We start from the raw sequence: 13,495 nt of genomic DNA on the forward strand, positions 1-13,495 counted from the left end.
GTGTGAGATTGAAAAGATGATGATTGGTTGATTAGACTAATGATGAATTTACTATATGGAGCATGCAAATGAAATAAAGCTAAATTAAACTTGGATTAATGTAATAAGGAGAGAGGCTCAGGGCATGGATTACACCACTAAGCTCACGCAACTATACCAAATGCTTTCAATTAATGGGGAGAATACATTGTAATAGAAATATGGCTGCAAGCACACATCAATAATAAAGAAGATAATACAAATTGCAATGAATAAGTATGAACTATCAACATCAAGCATGAATTGTCTACCTAAGTACAATTACTCTAAAGTGTGATACAACCCATCAAGACTAAGCATAATCCATCAAATTAATTAGCAATTGTATCCAATAGAAACCATGCATGGCCATCACTAAGTACAATTACAAAAAGTATTCATTGTAAAGATTAACCCTCAATTAATCACACATAAGACAACATGCAACCAACATAGAGAATCAATTGAAAGAATTATCAATATAAACCTTGATACAACCAAGTTTGAATTCACAATACCAAGCACTAATTATAATACATAATCCCCAAAATTGAAAGACAAAAGTTTAATTACACGAGCTTAGGGTTCATCCAAGCCCTAAGTGAATAACTAGTCACTCATGGAGAAGGTAGATGTCATCATGGTGGTCTTACAATCCATCTCCAAGCTTGGGTTCATCTTCTTCTTCTTATTCCTTGAGAAAAACCCTAGAAAGAGAGTGTAGAGAGAGAGTCTCCAAAAAATATCCCAAATCTAATCTCTAATGTTCTATAAGTGCTAACCCCATTGTAAAATGGTTTAATCATCTATTTATAGGTGGCTCTTGTGACCTCAAATTAGTCAGACCACGTACACTAGGATACCTGCTTGATTGCACCCCAAGCCCCCTTGAATCAAGGCTTAAATTCTAATTTTCGCAGCTGTCAGGCCCTGTTCGATCGATCAGAGCCTTGGCTCGATTGATTAGAGGTTGTTGAAGATATGTATGTGGATAAGGACAAGGTACTTGATCGATCAGGGCCTCGGTTCAATCGATCAGATGTTGTTGAAGATATTTATTTGGATAAGGACAAACTCCTCGATGGTTCAAGGATTTTGTTCGATCGATTAGAGCTCGATCGATCAGGGATATGAATTTTTCAGCTCAGCTTCCTTTTTGCTTTAGTTTCTCACCAAGACTTTGGTTAACTTTTATAAGGCTCTAAAACACTAGATCATTTCAACCTTATGCACCTAAAAAGGGAAATAACACAAAATAAGACTAAAGCGGGAAAATAAAGATAGAATCAGGTTCTATTATTGTAATACCCCTAATTTTAAAAGGATAGTCCTAGCATTTAATTTAATTATTTAAGTGCGTTTTTACTAAATTATTTGTTTAATTGTTTATTTTTCATTGAATTGTGTGTTTTATTTATTTGTTTTATTTATTTATTTATATTTAACTGACATTTTGTTTAATTTGTGACTGGTTTAATTATGTACTTATGTAACTATTTAAATAAATTATTTTTTTAAATTAACTGTTGTCCGTGTTTTGGTTGCTATGTATATTAGATGTAGGGTTTTATTTAATTAATCATATAAGGGTTTTAGCCGACTTAGGGTTGGTTTTGTATTAGAATTAGGGTTGTGCTGAAGCCTATAAATATTGTATTATATGTTGGTTTAGGGTTACAAACAAAACCCTATTCACTACGGTGAGACGGAGAGAACTTTGAGAGATTTCCAGAGAGGTTCAAGGATAACTGGACAGAGTGCTTCTGGGTTGAACCAAGAGCACCGGAGGTGTAGAACAGGAGTCTCGGACGTGGACGAAAGCTTCAGAGACGGTGGTTTAGAGTTTCAAAACTGAAACTCAAGGCAAGTCTCTATCCTAAACCTTCTCTTTAATTCGTGTTCTGTGCATGCCTAGTTAGACTCCAGGGATTAATCAAACATTAAAACAGATTAAATTAAAGTTAATATTAATCTTGTAAGCATGTTTGAATCAACTTTTAAATCGTTGCATAAATCTGTTTTTGTGTCGAAAGTTGTTCTCGCTTAAGAATCTGTTTGCATTGGTTTTTAATCTTGCTTAACCTTGGTGTATTTGGGATTGGATGCATACTTATAATTAATTCTAGGACATCAATTGAACCTTGAAATAAATTATAAAAACTATACAGTGACTCTGAACTTCGTCAGAGGCGAAGAAGATGAACAGGTTTGGGGATACGACTCTCAAAGGAAGAGAGCCGGCTCACCAAAAGAGGGAGCCGACTCTAGGGCTTGTAGAGCCAGCTCTATAAGGGGTAGAGCCGGCTCCACATGTGGAGGCGGCTCCACCAAGGTGAGAGCCGGCTCGTTTGTTTTAGGAGGCGGTTCTACCCTATTTTTATTTTTATTTTTTCGTGTTCTGGGCTTGGTTTGGACAGTAGGGGTTGGTTTAAAAGGTTCTAGTGGCTGTGAATGGGATATATACTTGTTACAGACTTGTAAAGACTTTTGGGAAGCATGTTGAATTTATTATGTCGAAGCATGCAATAATATAAGGTTCAACAATAAACCTGTTTGTGGAACATTGGATGAAGGAATTGAAACTGGATTACTGTGCTTACTGTTTTTCAAAAGCAATTTAGTTTCTTCGCATGATTTAAGGTTGTTAATCATGTCTTAGTTGTGTTATAAGCATATAGTTATTTATCTGGAAAAATAAGTATGCTTAGATGGAATTAATTGATGTTTATTTCTACTGTTTGTTTGCATAAATTATGGTACTGTTTAGAGGAGTTAAATGTGTAGTCTTACTTCATTTGTTTAAAAGACTGGAATAAAATTTTTAAATCTTATATTGGATGCATAATTTTTCATACACATGTTAGACTATATTTATGCTAATTCTGGAGTATGGTTGATAAGTATCTATTACTGTTTTGTAAACTTTGTTAACTGGAGGATGGTATGTACCGGTATGGGACGGTGACATACTAGGGCTGGACTAGTTCAAACACTAAGTCCTACCTAATTTGGATTAAGGGACGGATTAACCATATAGGTTAAGTCCATCACCTACTTGTGTCATGTCAACAAAATAGTTGAATGATTTAATGTGGTTTCAGGACGGATGACTATACATATATCAGACCACTACACAGATGGATGGTATTTTGTATTAAGAGGAGTACGGACTTTATATATTTATTATATGGTGCCATGGTATGAGCTTGAGTCTCAGGATCATGGTTAGGGCGCATATATCGCCTAGGATGGATAACTGGACATAGGTGTTGTTCCCTGGTAGGTCTAGGTACACATGACCACATTATGTGTGATTTGCATGGTATCTCTACTGAGGCTGAAACAAACTTATTGGACTAGCGAGCATCCTATAGTGTGTACTATATATACATATGGACTACTCTAGATATTGTTGAGCTATCTAGGATGTATCTGCGTATCGGATTGCTGTATGGATTGTAATAGAATAGGACTTGCATGTGGGCCTGACCCATACTCTTATTTTTCAGGTGTTCATCAGTTCCAAGGTTAGAGCTTGGACGTGCAGTGCAGATACAAACATTCATTCCTTTGAATACGTAGGAATCCTTTCTATATTTAGCTTTAGATTCTATTTATAATGTTTTAGTTTTTATTGGGTTTTTTTAATAAGGGGTCCACTGGATGGATTCCCGAGTTGTTAAACTTGTGGAGTTTTAGAGTATTGGATTTTAATAATTATATTTTGAGTATTTTAAATTAGCATTCCTTCAGTTTATTATTTTTATTTCTTATTTCACTTTGTATTGTGTTCGGTTACATATTGATTGTTTGATATTCTCTCGAGTTTGGGCCTGGGCCTGATCAACCTGTGTCCCGGATTCGAGGGGTATCACAGTTGGTATCAGAGCACTCCAGGTTCAAGTGTCTCTAGGATTCTATCGTATAAGACTTCCGCGTAGCGTTTTCTCTTGATTAGAGCGTAAGTTTAGGGTTCATTGTATTCTCTACGGTTCAGTTTAATCGTACTGATGTCTGTCTTTCTGTGTTGACAGAATGGTTAACACAAGAACCAGACGGAACAATCAGTAACGAAGGGAAGCGGCCTGTAGGCAGCGTCAGGAGGATAAGGGTCAGTTCTATGAGGAGTAGGAAGAAGTTCAGCAAACTCGGGATCAGGGAGGAGATCTATAGTATCCTTCTCACATCAACGACCTTATTGCTCGGGCTATAGAAGTAGGGATAACAGCTGCACTTCAGAATTAGCATCAGGTACAGCCGGCACCGTTACCTACACCGGTTGTTCAGACTGATATTTGGGAGAAGGCCAGGAGTTCTTTCACAAAGGGGAGCCCACCTGAGTTCTCAGGCTCCACCGATGCGAGAGTAGCTCACCAGTGGAAACAGGACATCGAGCGATATATTCGCTTAGTTCAGTGTACGGAGGTACAGAAGCAGATGCTTGCTACCTTCAAGCTAGTTGGGGATGCACTGTAGTGGTGAGAGTCAGTTACCACCATATTGGAGAGGATGACATTGACTTATGATCAGTTTAGTACTCACTTTGATGAGAAGTACTTTCCTTATGCAGTTAGGGTAGCTATGAAGACAGAGTTCCTCAATCTGGAACAGGGGAACATGACAGTGGCAGAGTATGAGCAGCAGTTCACACGTTTGTCTCTTTTTGCTCTAGAGGAGATGGATACAGAGGAAAAGAAGCAAAATAGTTTCATTAAAGGACTGATTGTGGTCTATTAAGCGAGCTATCATAGGGAGTCTAGCCTACATTACCTATGCTAAGGTGGTGGACGCCGCTTTGTAACAGTATCGGTTGACCGTGGATTTCAGACAAGCTCGGGGTAAGAAGTGAGGTGATAAAAACTCTGGTAATCAGTCAGCTGAGAAAGAGGACAGCAATAGGCATTGACAGAATGATAAGGGCAAGTTCCACGGACAACAGCCTTAGAATAAGCACAAGGGTGGTTCAGATGCTCACTGGAATGGGGCGCCTATTCAGAGGCAGCAGAATGAGGGACCACAGGCAAGACAGGGTCAGCCACCGGCTAACCGACGGAGGAGGCCATTTGGAACTTTCCAGGGTAGTTGCTACACTTGTGGGGAGTATGGTCATACCTCGAGGCAGTGTCTTAAAGCAGGACAGGGACATGGATAACATGTGCAACAGGGGCAAAGGGCGCCAGTGCCTTTACTAGCTCCACAGGTTCTACTGATTCAGGGTCAGACACATCTGGCTTTACCTGCACCGCCGCAGACTTAGGGACAGGCACCACAGTAGTTGCACTATGGCAGGGTGTACAACCCCATGCCACATGATGTTCAGGCACCTCAGGCTGTTGAGGGTAAATTTCATATTCATGGTTTGCATGGACGTGTTTTATTTGATACGGGTGCTACACACTCATTTGTAGCTAGGACTTTTGTTACTTTATCTGGGATGAGGACGAGGGTATGCACTAGACATCAGGGTATTTCTACACCATTAGGTGACACAGCCATTCTACATGAGAGTGATGGGCCTGTGACACTAGATATCGGCAGACTCAGATTTTTAGCCAATCTATTGGTCCTGGACATGCACACTTATGATGTGATACTTGTGATAGATTGGTGATCGGTTGGTCAATCATACATCAACCTTCGCAATAGCACGAATCATTGTAAAATAGGGCTATTGGTCGGGTAAGTCGAACCACTGGGACTGCGCTAGTCTAAGGCAACCTAAATGTCTAGAATCGTTCTTAGAATGATGAAGGGGAAATAAGGAGTTGTTTGTTTGTCACTAAATTGAATATGTGAAGTGCATGAAATAGAAACTTACAATAATTGAAGCGAGATAAGATACGAGTAAGAAAAACTAAGGAAGTGAATCCGTCTCCATCCCTATACACATGCTAGGCTAAATTTAAATTCGGGAAATCAACATAAATGATGGTCATGATACATAACAACCCTTGGTTGCTATAATATCCTCAAGAGGGTCATTGAATCAAAAACAAGAATAATCCATCAAAGAAATACATGCTTAAACTACCTAAACTAGGGTGTAGTCTTCAACATGCTCCCTAAGCCAAAGATTATCAAGCCCTTAATTGAATGATAAAAACACATAAAGTAGGAATCAAGAATAGACCATCAAAGGGGGAACCTAAGCAATGGACTATCAAATTTCTCTAACTTCATGCCATTAAAACTATTCCATGATCTCACTACCATTGTCACCATGAGAGTGCAAGCACTATGATTAAAAGAATAAACCATCTAAGATAGATAATTAATTCAACAATAATCATTAAAATACATGAAGATCCATTACAAGAAGCAAAATGCTCTAGACCATGAAAAGACCATAGGTTATACATTGAAATCCCAAAATAAAATCTACACTAGAACATGCTTACAAGGGAGGGACTTCATCACCTCCCTAGAAGAAGAGTTAGTTACCCATTGGAGCCTTAGAATGAAGAAGAAGCTTGAAGACCTCCTCCATTTTCGTGCTCCCTTCTTCAAGCTTGGAGAACTCTCTTCCTTTGCTCTCTTCTCTCTCCTCTAATCTTGTAGAATGAAGCTCCCTCTATTGTGTGGCTCATATTCCTCTTATCTACCACCAAAAGGCCACCAACCAACATCTCCAACCACTTCATTAAAGAGGAAAGCAAAATGAAGAAACCAAGGTGCAAGTGGGCTGAAATGAGCCATTTCCGAAGGGCATTCTGCCCAAAATTCGAGCACTCTAAGCAAGGCATCGAGCACTCGAATTTAGTGTAAAAATGGCCATGCTTCACTTGCTCCGCCCAGACCTACTTTAGTTAAATAGCCATAACTTTACGCTCCAAACTCCGAATGATGAACCATTTGAAGATTTAGAAAGCTAATTCAGAGCTATAAGTATTTTATGTTTTAGTAGAGATCCAATTCTCAAGGATGGTTGGTCGAAAATGAAGATCAAGGCAGAATTTCATTGCTGCCAGACAGTTCTGCGCACCTCTGGTAACAAGGCCATAACTCTCTGCTCCGAGCTCCGAATGACAAACCGTTTGAAGATTTAGAAAGCTAATTCAGAGCTCTAAATCTTTCATGTTATGAGGAGGGAAGTCCAGTTCTCGAGTTTGGAAGGTCAAAATGGCAAGCAAAGTCCAGGTTCTACTGCTGCCAGAATTCAGCATTGGCACCTTTTGTTGCTCAAGATTCCACAAGGCCTTATTCTTGTTCCATTTTGGCCAATGAACCTGAAAATGCATAAAAACATAGAAATGAAGATAATCTACATAAATTAACATACAACGGACTTTACTAATGCAATTTAGGGCGCTTGAATATATAATATTCGGCGCTTATCACACCCCCAAACTTACATTTTGCTAGTCCCTTAGCAAAACTACAATGAAAAATTTAATGAAAAGACAACCATGGGCTTGCTACTACAAAAATATCATCCATGGTAAAATAAGATATATACATTGCTCAAAAATAACTTGAAATAGAAAAAGAGCTGAAAATGGGGTCATTGGGAAGACTACCTTGCATATATGAAGCATTGATACAAAAATTGGCTAAATACATTTCCACAAACATGCATCAACATCAAAGTCTATATAAATAACTCAATTATCATCTCTTGAATGGAAATCAACTCTAGCTTCAGTGAAAGTGAATTAGATTCTCAACATGCGGCTTTTACTTTCTTTTCCAATTCCAAAGCACAAGTTTTCAAATCATTGAATTCCCCTTTAAATGAGGTCCCTAAGGCATGATTTTATTTACAAGACAACTTTTGTTGCTTGTTGACAATTTATTACAACTCATAAGCGAAACATAGAATGGTTGTGCAATGCTGAAGTCCCTTAAGCTTTCTAACCAACCTATGTAGCAAGCATTAGGCCAACAACTCCCAAACCAGATGGCTTTAGGGTGTTAAGTGTAGAGACACTCCTAGGGCTTAATAGCTCAAGTTGGAAAGGCTACGAACTCCAACGAACCATGCTTATTACAATCTTTTTGAATGACCGTGCAATGTTTAAGTCCTTTAAGCTTTCTAACCAACCCTTGTAGCAAGCGTTAGGCCAACAACTCCCAAACCAGATGGCTTTAGGGTGTTAAGTGTAAAGACACTCCTAGGGCTTAATAGCTCAAGTTGGAAAGGCTACGAACGTCAACTGGTCATTATTTTCTTTCCTTTTCAGTTTTTTTTTTTTTTAGACAACTTAAATCATGCCAAAGATATTCATCTATCAGGTTCATCAAATCAAATTAACTAGGCCAAGGTCAAGGTCGATCAAGTTGCATGCCTCACAGTTACGTTTCCAATGTGCATCTGTGCATTGTGAAGCTTAAAAGAGTGTCAAATCCAGCGAGAATTTAATTGAGACATTTATACAGACTAATTTGAATCTACATGATCATTTCAACTCAAATTTTTCTTTTTTCTTTATTTTCAAAAATGTCAATTGCTTCTATACACAAGGTATTAAACATATGCTTCGTCTCCGACAAGTTCCAAGTTATACTATCATTGCTTAGCAAAAATACAAAACCAAAAATGTCTAAATGCAAAACCAAAAATGTCCTATTGCACCCCCAAACTTGAATGTCACATTGTCCTCAATGTGTGAAGACAAGTTAAACAAAATAAGAGCAAAGAAGGTAAAAGAACAATATTACCAAGTGGAGTGACGAATGCAAAAATATCCATCGATGTGAATGCGCAAACGCGTCCCCCAAACTTGGACAGGAAGACCTGTCAAAACAGCACTAATAGACACAGGTAAAAGCATAGGACTCTTAAGAAAAATCAAAACAGAAATGACAACACTAAGACGAATGTTATTGCAAGGTAAAAATCCGTACAAAATACAAATTGGCACACATGAGTCATAAGTTTAAAATGGAAAACAAAAAAGTGCCAAAAGCCGTGCATTTAGAGAGATGAAGTTGGCTTAGGCAATTCGTCAAACACGTGGTGTGCAAGACAAAAAGGAAGAGGGCCAAAGGTTGATTAGAGATGAGAAAATCCAAAAATTTGGCCCTGCAAATGCAATACACAACTCCCAAACAATCACAAATCCTTCACACAAGCAATCCCATCCTCCATTGATCAAAAATTAAAAGAAAAAGAGGGTTAGACACTTACCCAACAATGGAGAACACAAGGCCCATTATTTGTGGTTAATGGAAGATGTGGATGAGAGATTGATGGATGGGTGGGTAAGCATGCATAGGGAGTGGAAGGAAATGGATAAGCATGTATGGAGAGGTGCATGCATGCATGCATGGTGGGAAATGTGGGGTGGAAGTGGTGGTGCATGCATGAATGCATTTCCTTGTGTGGTGGTTTGGTTATGGAGGGATGGAGTGGTTGAGTTGCAGAGAGGGAAAGATAGGTTGTGTGGGGGTTGGTTGGTTTGTGTGGATGTTGGTGAGGCTCGATTAAGAGGGATGGTTGGAAGGTGAGTGTGTTGGTTGAGAGGGTGGTGTGCATGCAGTGATGGAAGCCGAGAGGGTGGGGGTGGTGTTGGTGATGTGGGTGTGTTGCCGAGAGGTGAAGAGGTGGTTACACGGTGGTTGTGGAATGCATGGGAGGAAGTTGGTTTCATGGTGCTGCATGGTGGAGAGGGAAGATGCCGAGAGAGAGAGGGTTGGGGCATAGAGTTGGAGGCCTCAGATTGATGGTGGTAAGAAATTCGAGCACTCGAAATGGGTTCTTCGAGTGCTCGAAGGACATGCAGTGAGTGAGGGAGGGAAGCTGCATGGTGGAAACTTGGGTTGAGAGAGAGAGAAGGTTTAAGGTTGAGGGGTGGTGGTTTGGTGGAGGGATGCCGAGAGAGAGAAGTGTTCAGTGGTGAGGTTGGAGTTGGGTGGTGTGTTACATGGGGCTGATGGTGGATGGTGAAGATGGATGCGTGGTAATTGCTGGGTTTGTTGCATGGTGGGCATGTTGGCTAGGCTCGAGCACTCCAAATGGGAGCTAGAGTGCTCGAGCTTGGGGCAGAGAGATTGGCAAGATGTGGAGGAGGTTCGAGCACTCAAACTTGGGATTCGAGGGCTCGAAATAGAGGCAGTAGCTGCGAATGATGGGCTGAAAATTTAGAGCACTCCAAATGGAATTTAGAGTGCTCTAAAATTGGGCAGTGAGTGCATGCAAGATTGGAGGCAGCAACGAGCACTCGACAGGGAAGGTAGATTGCTCGAAATTGGATCAGTAGGCTTGAAAATGAATTCATTGCAATGGAATGTGCAATGTGAGCAACATGGAAATGAATTTTTCAGCCAACATGAATGCATGGATGAATGCAGAAAATTTTTTAAAACTTGCAATGTCAATCCAATGCATGGATTAATTTTTGAAAATTCTTCAAACGTTGCAATTGTGCGCCAATGCTTGGATGAATTTAGAAAATTTTTAAACTTGGCAACTTTTCTCTAATGCATGGATAATTTTTCAAACTTGCAAATTCAGTCCGTTCCAATGCATGGGTGGAAAATTTTTGGAAAAATTGTCAAATTGCTCAACATTTCTAATGCCTGGATGAAAATTTTTCAAACTTTGCATTTCATCTCCAATGCATGGAAAATTTTGGGGAACCATGATCCAACAATGCGTTGAAAATGAGAGGTTGTGCACATGAGTTGCATGCCAAAGATCCTATGAACTTGCTCGAAAGCGATGGAAATTTCCGGGAATGAAAATTAGAGCTGAGAAGGTCTAAGAGGCCGGTCTAAAATTGCGGAACGCAACTGAAGACCATTTCAAAAAAATCAAATTTTTGGCTTTTCTAAACCATTTCCCAGAAAATTTCAAGGCACGAGCAATTTGAGAAGGTAGGGAAGCTTGGAATATCGAAAGAATTTCTTCCCTTGCTTTGCTAAATTTAATGTCGATAGCTAGACGAACCAGGATCAGGATTCATTGGAGAGATGGATCCTTAACGCTCCGTATGCAACTTGCCTCCTTCATATGGTCTCAAACTTGGATCAATGAATGGTGAGGGATATTGATCCTTCCGAAGAGAAACAAGTTTGGCCTTAGAGGATTTGAGCATCGCTTTTAATCTCACTTCTTTTCTTTTCAGATTTAAGCAAAGGTGTTGCTTGTTCGAGATTATGGAGGCTCGTTGAATGTCATTGTTTTGACTAACAATGGTAGGATCATGACCTTTCATATTTGCAATCTCCAAGTCATATACCTCATTGTACTCAAATGGTTTGTTCACAGGTTGAGTATCATGGACAATGATTCTAGATTGGGCTGGAATGATTGGAAGAATTTTCAGCAACTTGTTAACATTCTCCTTACCTTTGTCCGGTGGTTCACCCTCAAAATGTTGAGGTAACTCCGGTGAAGAAATGGAAGGAGATGGACAATCCCACGATAGAGATAGATTTGGTGCTTCCCATAAAGGAGAGGAAAATGGTGATGGAATATCAAGCAAGGAGTTGACTTCCCGAATGGATTTGTCCACACCAAAATCCTCAAAATCAAAAGGGACCAAGCAAGCATGTAGGGGATCCTCCGTTGAAGGAGGTAGGATTGGATTTTGAATGTGTTCATCAGCAATAGTGATTTCAAAACACTCATTGTCATCTGAAGGAAGTTGCACAGCATTGAAGATATTGAGCTTAACATTCATATTCCCAAAAGAGATATCCATCAATCCGGATCTACAGTTAATGAAAGCATTAGCTGTAACTAGAAAAGGACGTCCGAGAATTATGGGAATGTGTTTTCTTGGATCATGGACTGGTTCCGTATCAAGAACCACGAAGTCTACCGGGAAGTAGAATTTGTCCACTTTTATGATCACATCTTCAATAATTCCCCGTGGTTGCTTAATAGATCGATCAGCAAATTGCAACACTATCGGAGTTGGCTTTAGATCTCCCAAACCAAGTTGTAGGTAAACTGAATATGGAATCAAATTCACACTAGCTCCTAAGTCAAGGAGGGCCCTCTCGATTTTGTTGTCACCAATGACACAAGAGATTGTGGGGGCACCCGGATCCTTATACTTCGGAGGAGTGCTGTTCTAAATGATCACACTAACATTTTCGGTTAACCTCACTTTCTTTGGTAAATGACTTTTGGAAGTGCGCTTTTGAGTGCACAAATCCTTAAGGAATTTTGCATAGGGAGGAATTTGCTTGATAGCATCCAAGAGAGGAAGATTGATCTTTACTTGCCTAAAGACCTCCCACATGTCTTGAATTTTGCAATTCTTATTCCCAAAATGTGTCGACTCTTGAAGACGTTGAGGGAACGGAGCTTTTGGCTCATAAGTAGTTTCCACATTTGGGGTGACATGCGTGGGACTTCCGTGAATGGTATTTGGGCAAGAAGAACTTGAATTTGGACTTGAAGAGCTTGAATTTGGATTTTTCAACGGAGGGTTTTTCTCACTTGTGTCTCCATCAACCTTGTTGTCAACCACTCTACCACTCCGAAGGGTGGTGATAGCTTGAACTTGTTCATGAGTCGGCCCACTCGGAGGAGGGGTTTCATCAATCACATGCATTCCTCTAGGATTTTCAAATGGTTGAGCGGGAAGCTTACCCTTGTCTTTTTGAAGAAGTTGGTTCACTTGGTTAGCTATTTGTCCCATTTGATTTTCGAGCCTAACTATGGATTGAGTATGGGAGTGAACCATTTGGAGAGTAGGTTGCAAGGATGTCAAGAGATGCTTGTTGGAATCTATGATTTGCTTGTTTAATGATTCCATCATTTGCACATTTAATGATTCCATCATTTGCTTGTTTGCAGCCACTATCTCATCAATTGGATTCACAGGAGGTTGAGTGGAGACATTTGGATTATATGGAGGTTGGTAGCTTGAAGAGGCTTGGAAAGGCCTACCTTGATATTGAGAAGAGGGCTGATTTTGAGGCCCTTGATTTTGAAGTTGGGAATTTTGTGGGGCTTGTTGCCTCCACGAAAAATTCGGATGGTCTCGCCAACCCGGATTGTAGGTGTTGGAATATGGATTGTTCCCGGGCCGTGAGAACATGGCATTAGCTTGCTCTTGGTTGGGATTGGGAAATTGCTCCGGTGTGGGGCAATCTTCCGAGAGATGAAATGGACTATTACATGAGGCACAAACCGAACTTGCTGAATTTTGAGACAATGAAGGAGGAAGATGTGGTGCCATCAATTGGTAGAATTTATGAGCTATGGCATCCACTTGATATGATTCCTCCCTTATAGATTTTGGTTGAGAAAGGTTGGTGTTCTTTGCATTGGTTGAGGCCGGAGCCCTACGAGAATTATGTTGAAGTGAATTTTCGCTTAAATTCTCAAGTAGGGTCCAAGCCTCATCCGCATTCTTGGACATGAACATCCCACCACAAGAAGAATCAACCATGAATCTATGGGTTTCGGTCAAGCCGGCATAGAAAGCTTGCACTAATTGCCATTTTGGGATCAAATGATGAGGACATTTTCGAAGAAGATCTTGTAGCCTTTCCCAAGTCTCGTGGAGTTGTTCTCCAT

The sequence above is a fragment of the Cornus florida genome, unplaced genomic scaffold (genome assembly GCF_030987335.1).
Source record: "Cornus florida cultivar Cherokee Brave unplaced genomic scaffold, ASM3098733v1 CherokeeBrave_3.0.0_Hap2_Chr08, whole genome shotgun sequence".
Classification (NCBI taxonomy): Eukaryota; Viridiplantae; Streptophyta; class Magnoliopsida; order Cornales; family Cornaceae; genus Cornus; species Cornus florida.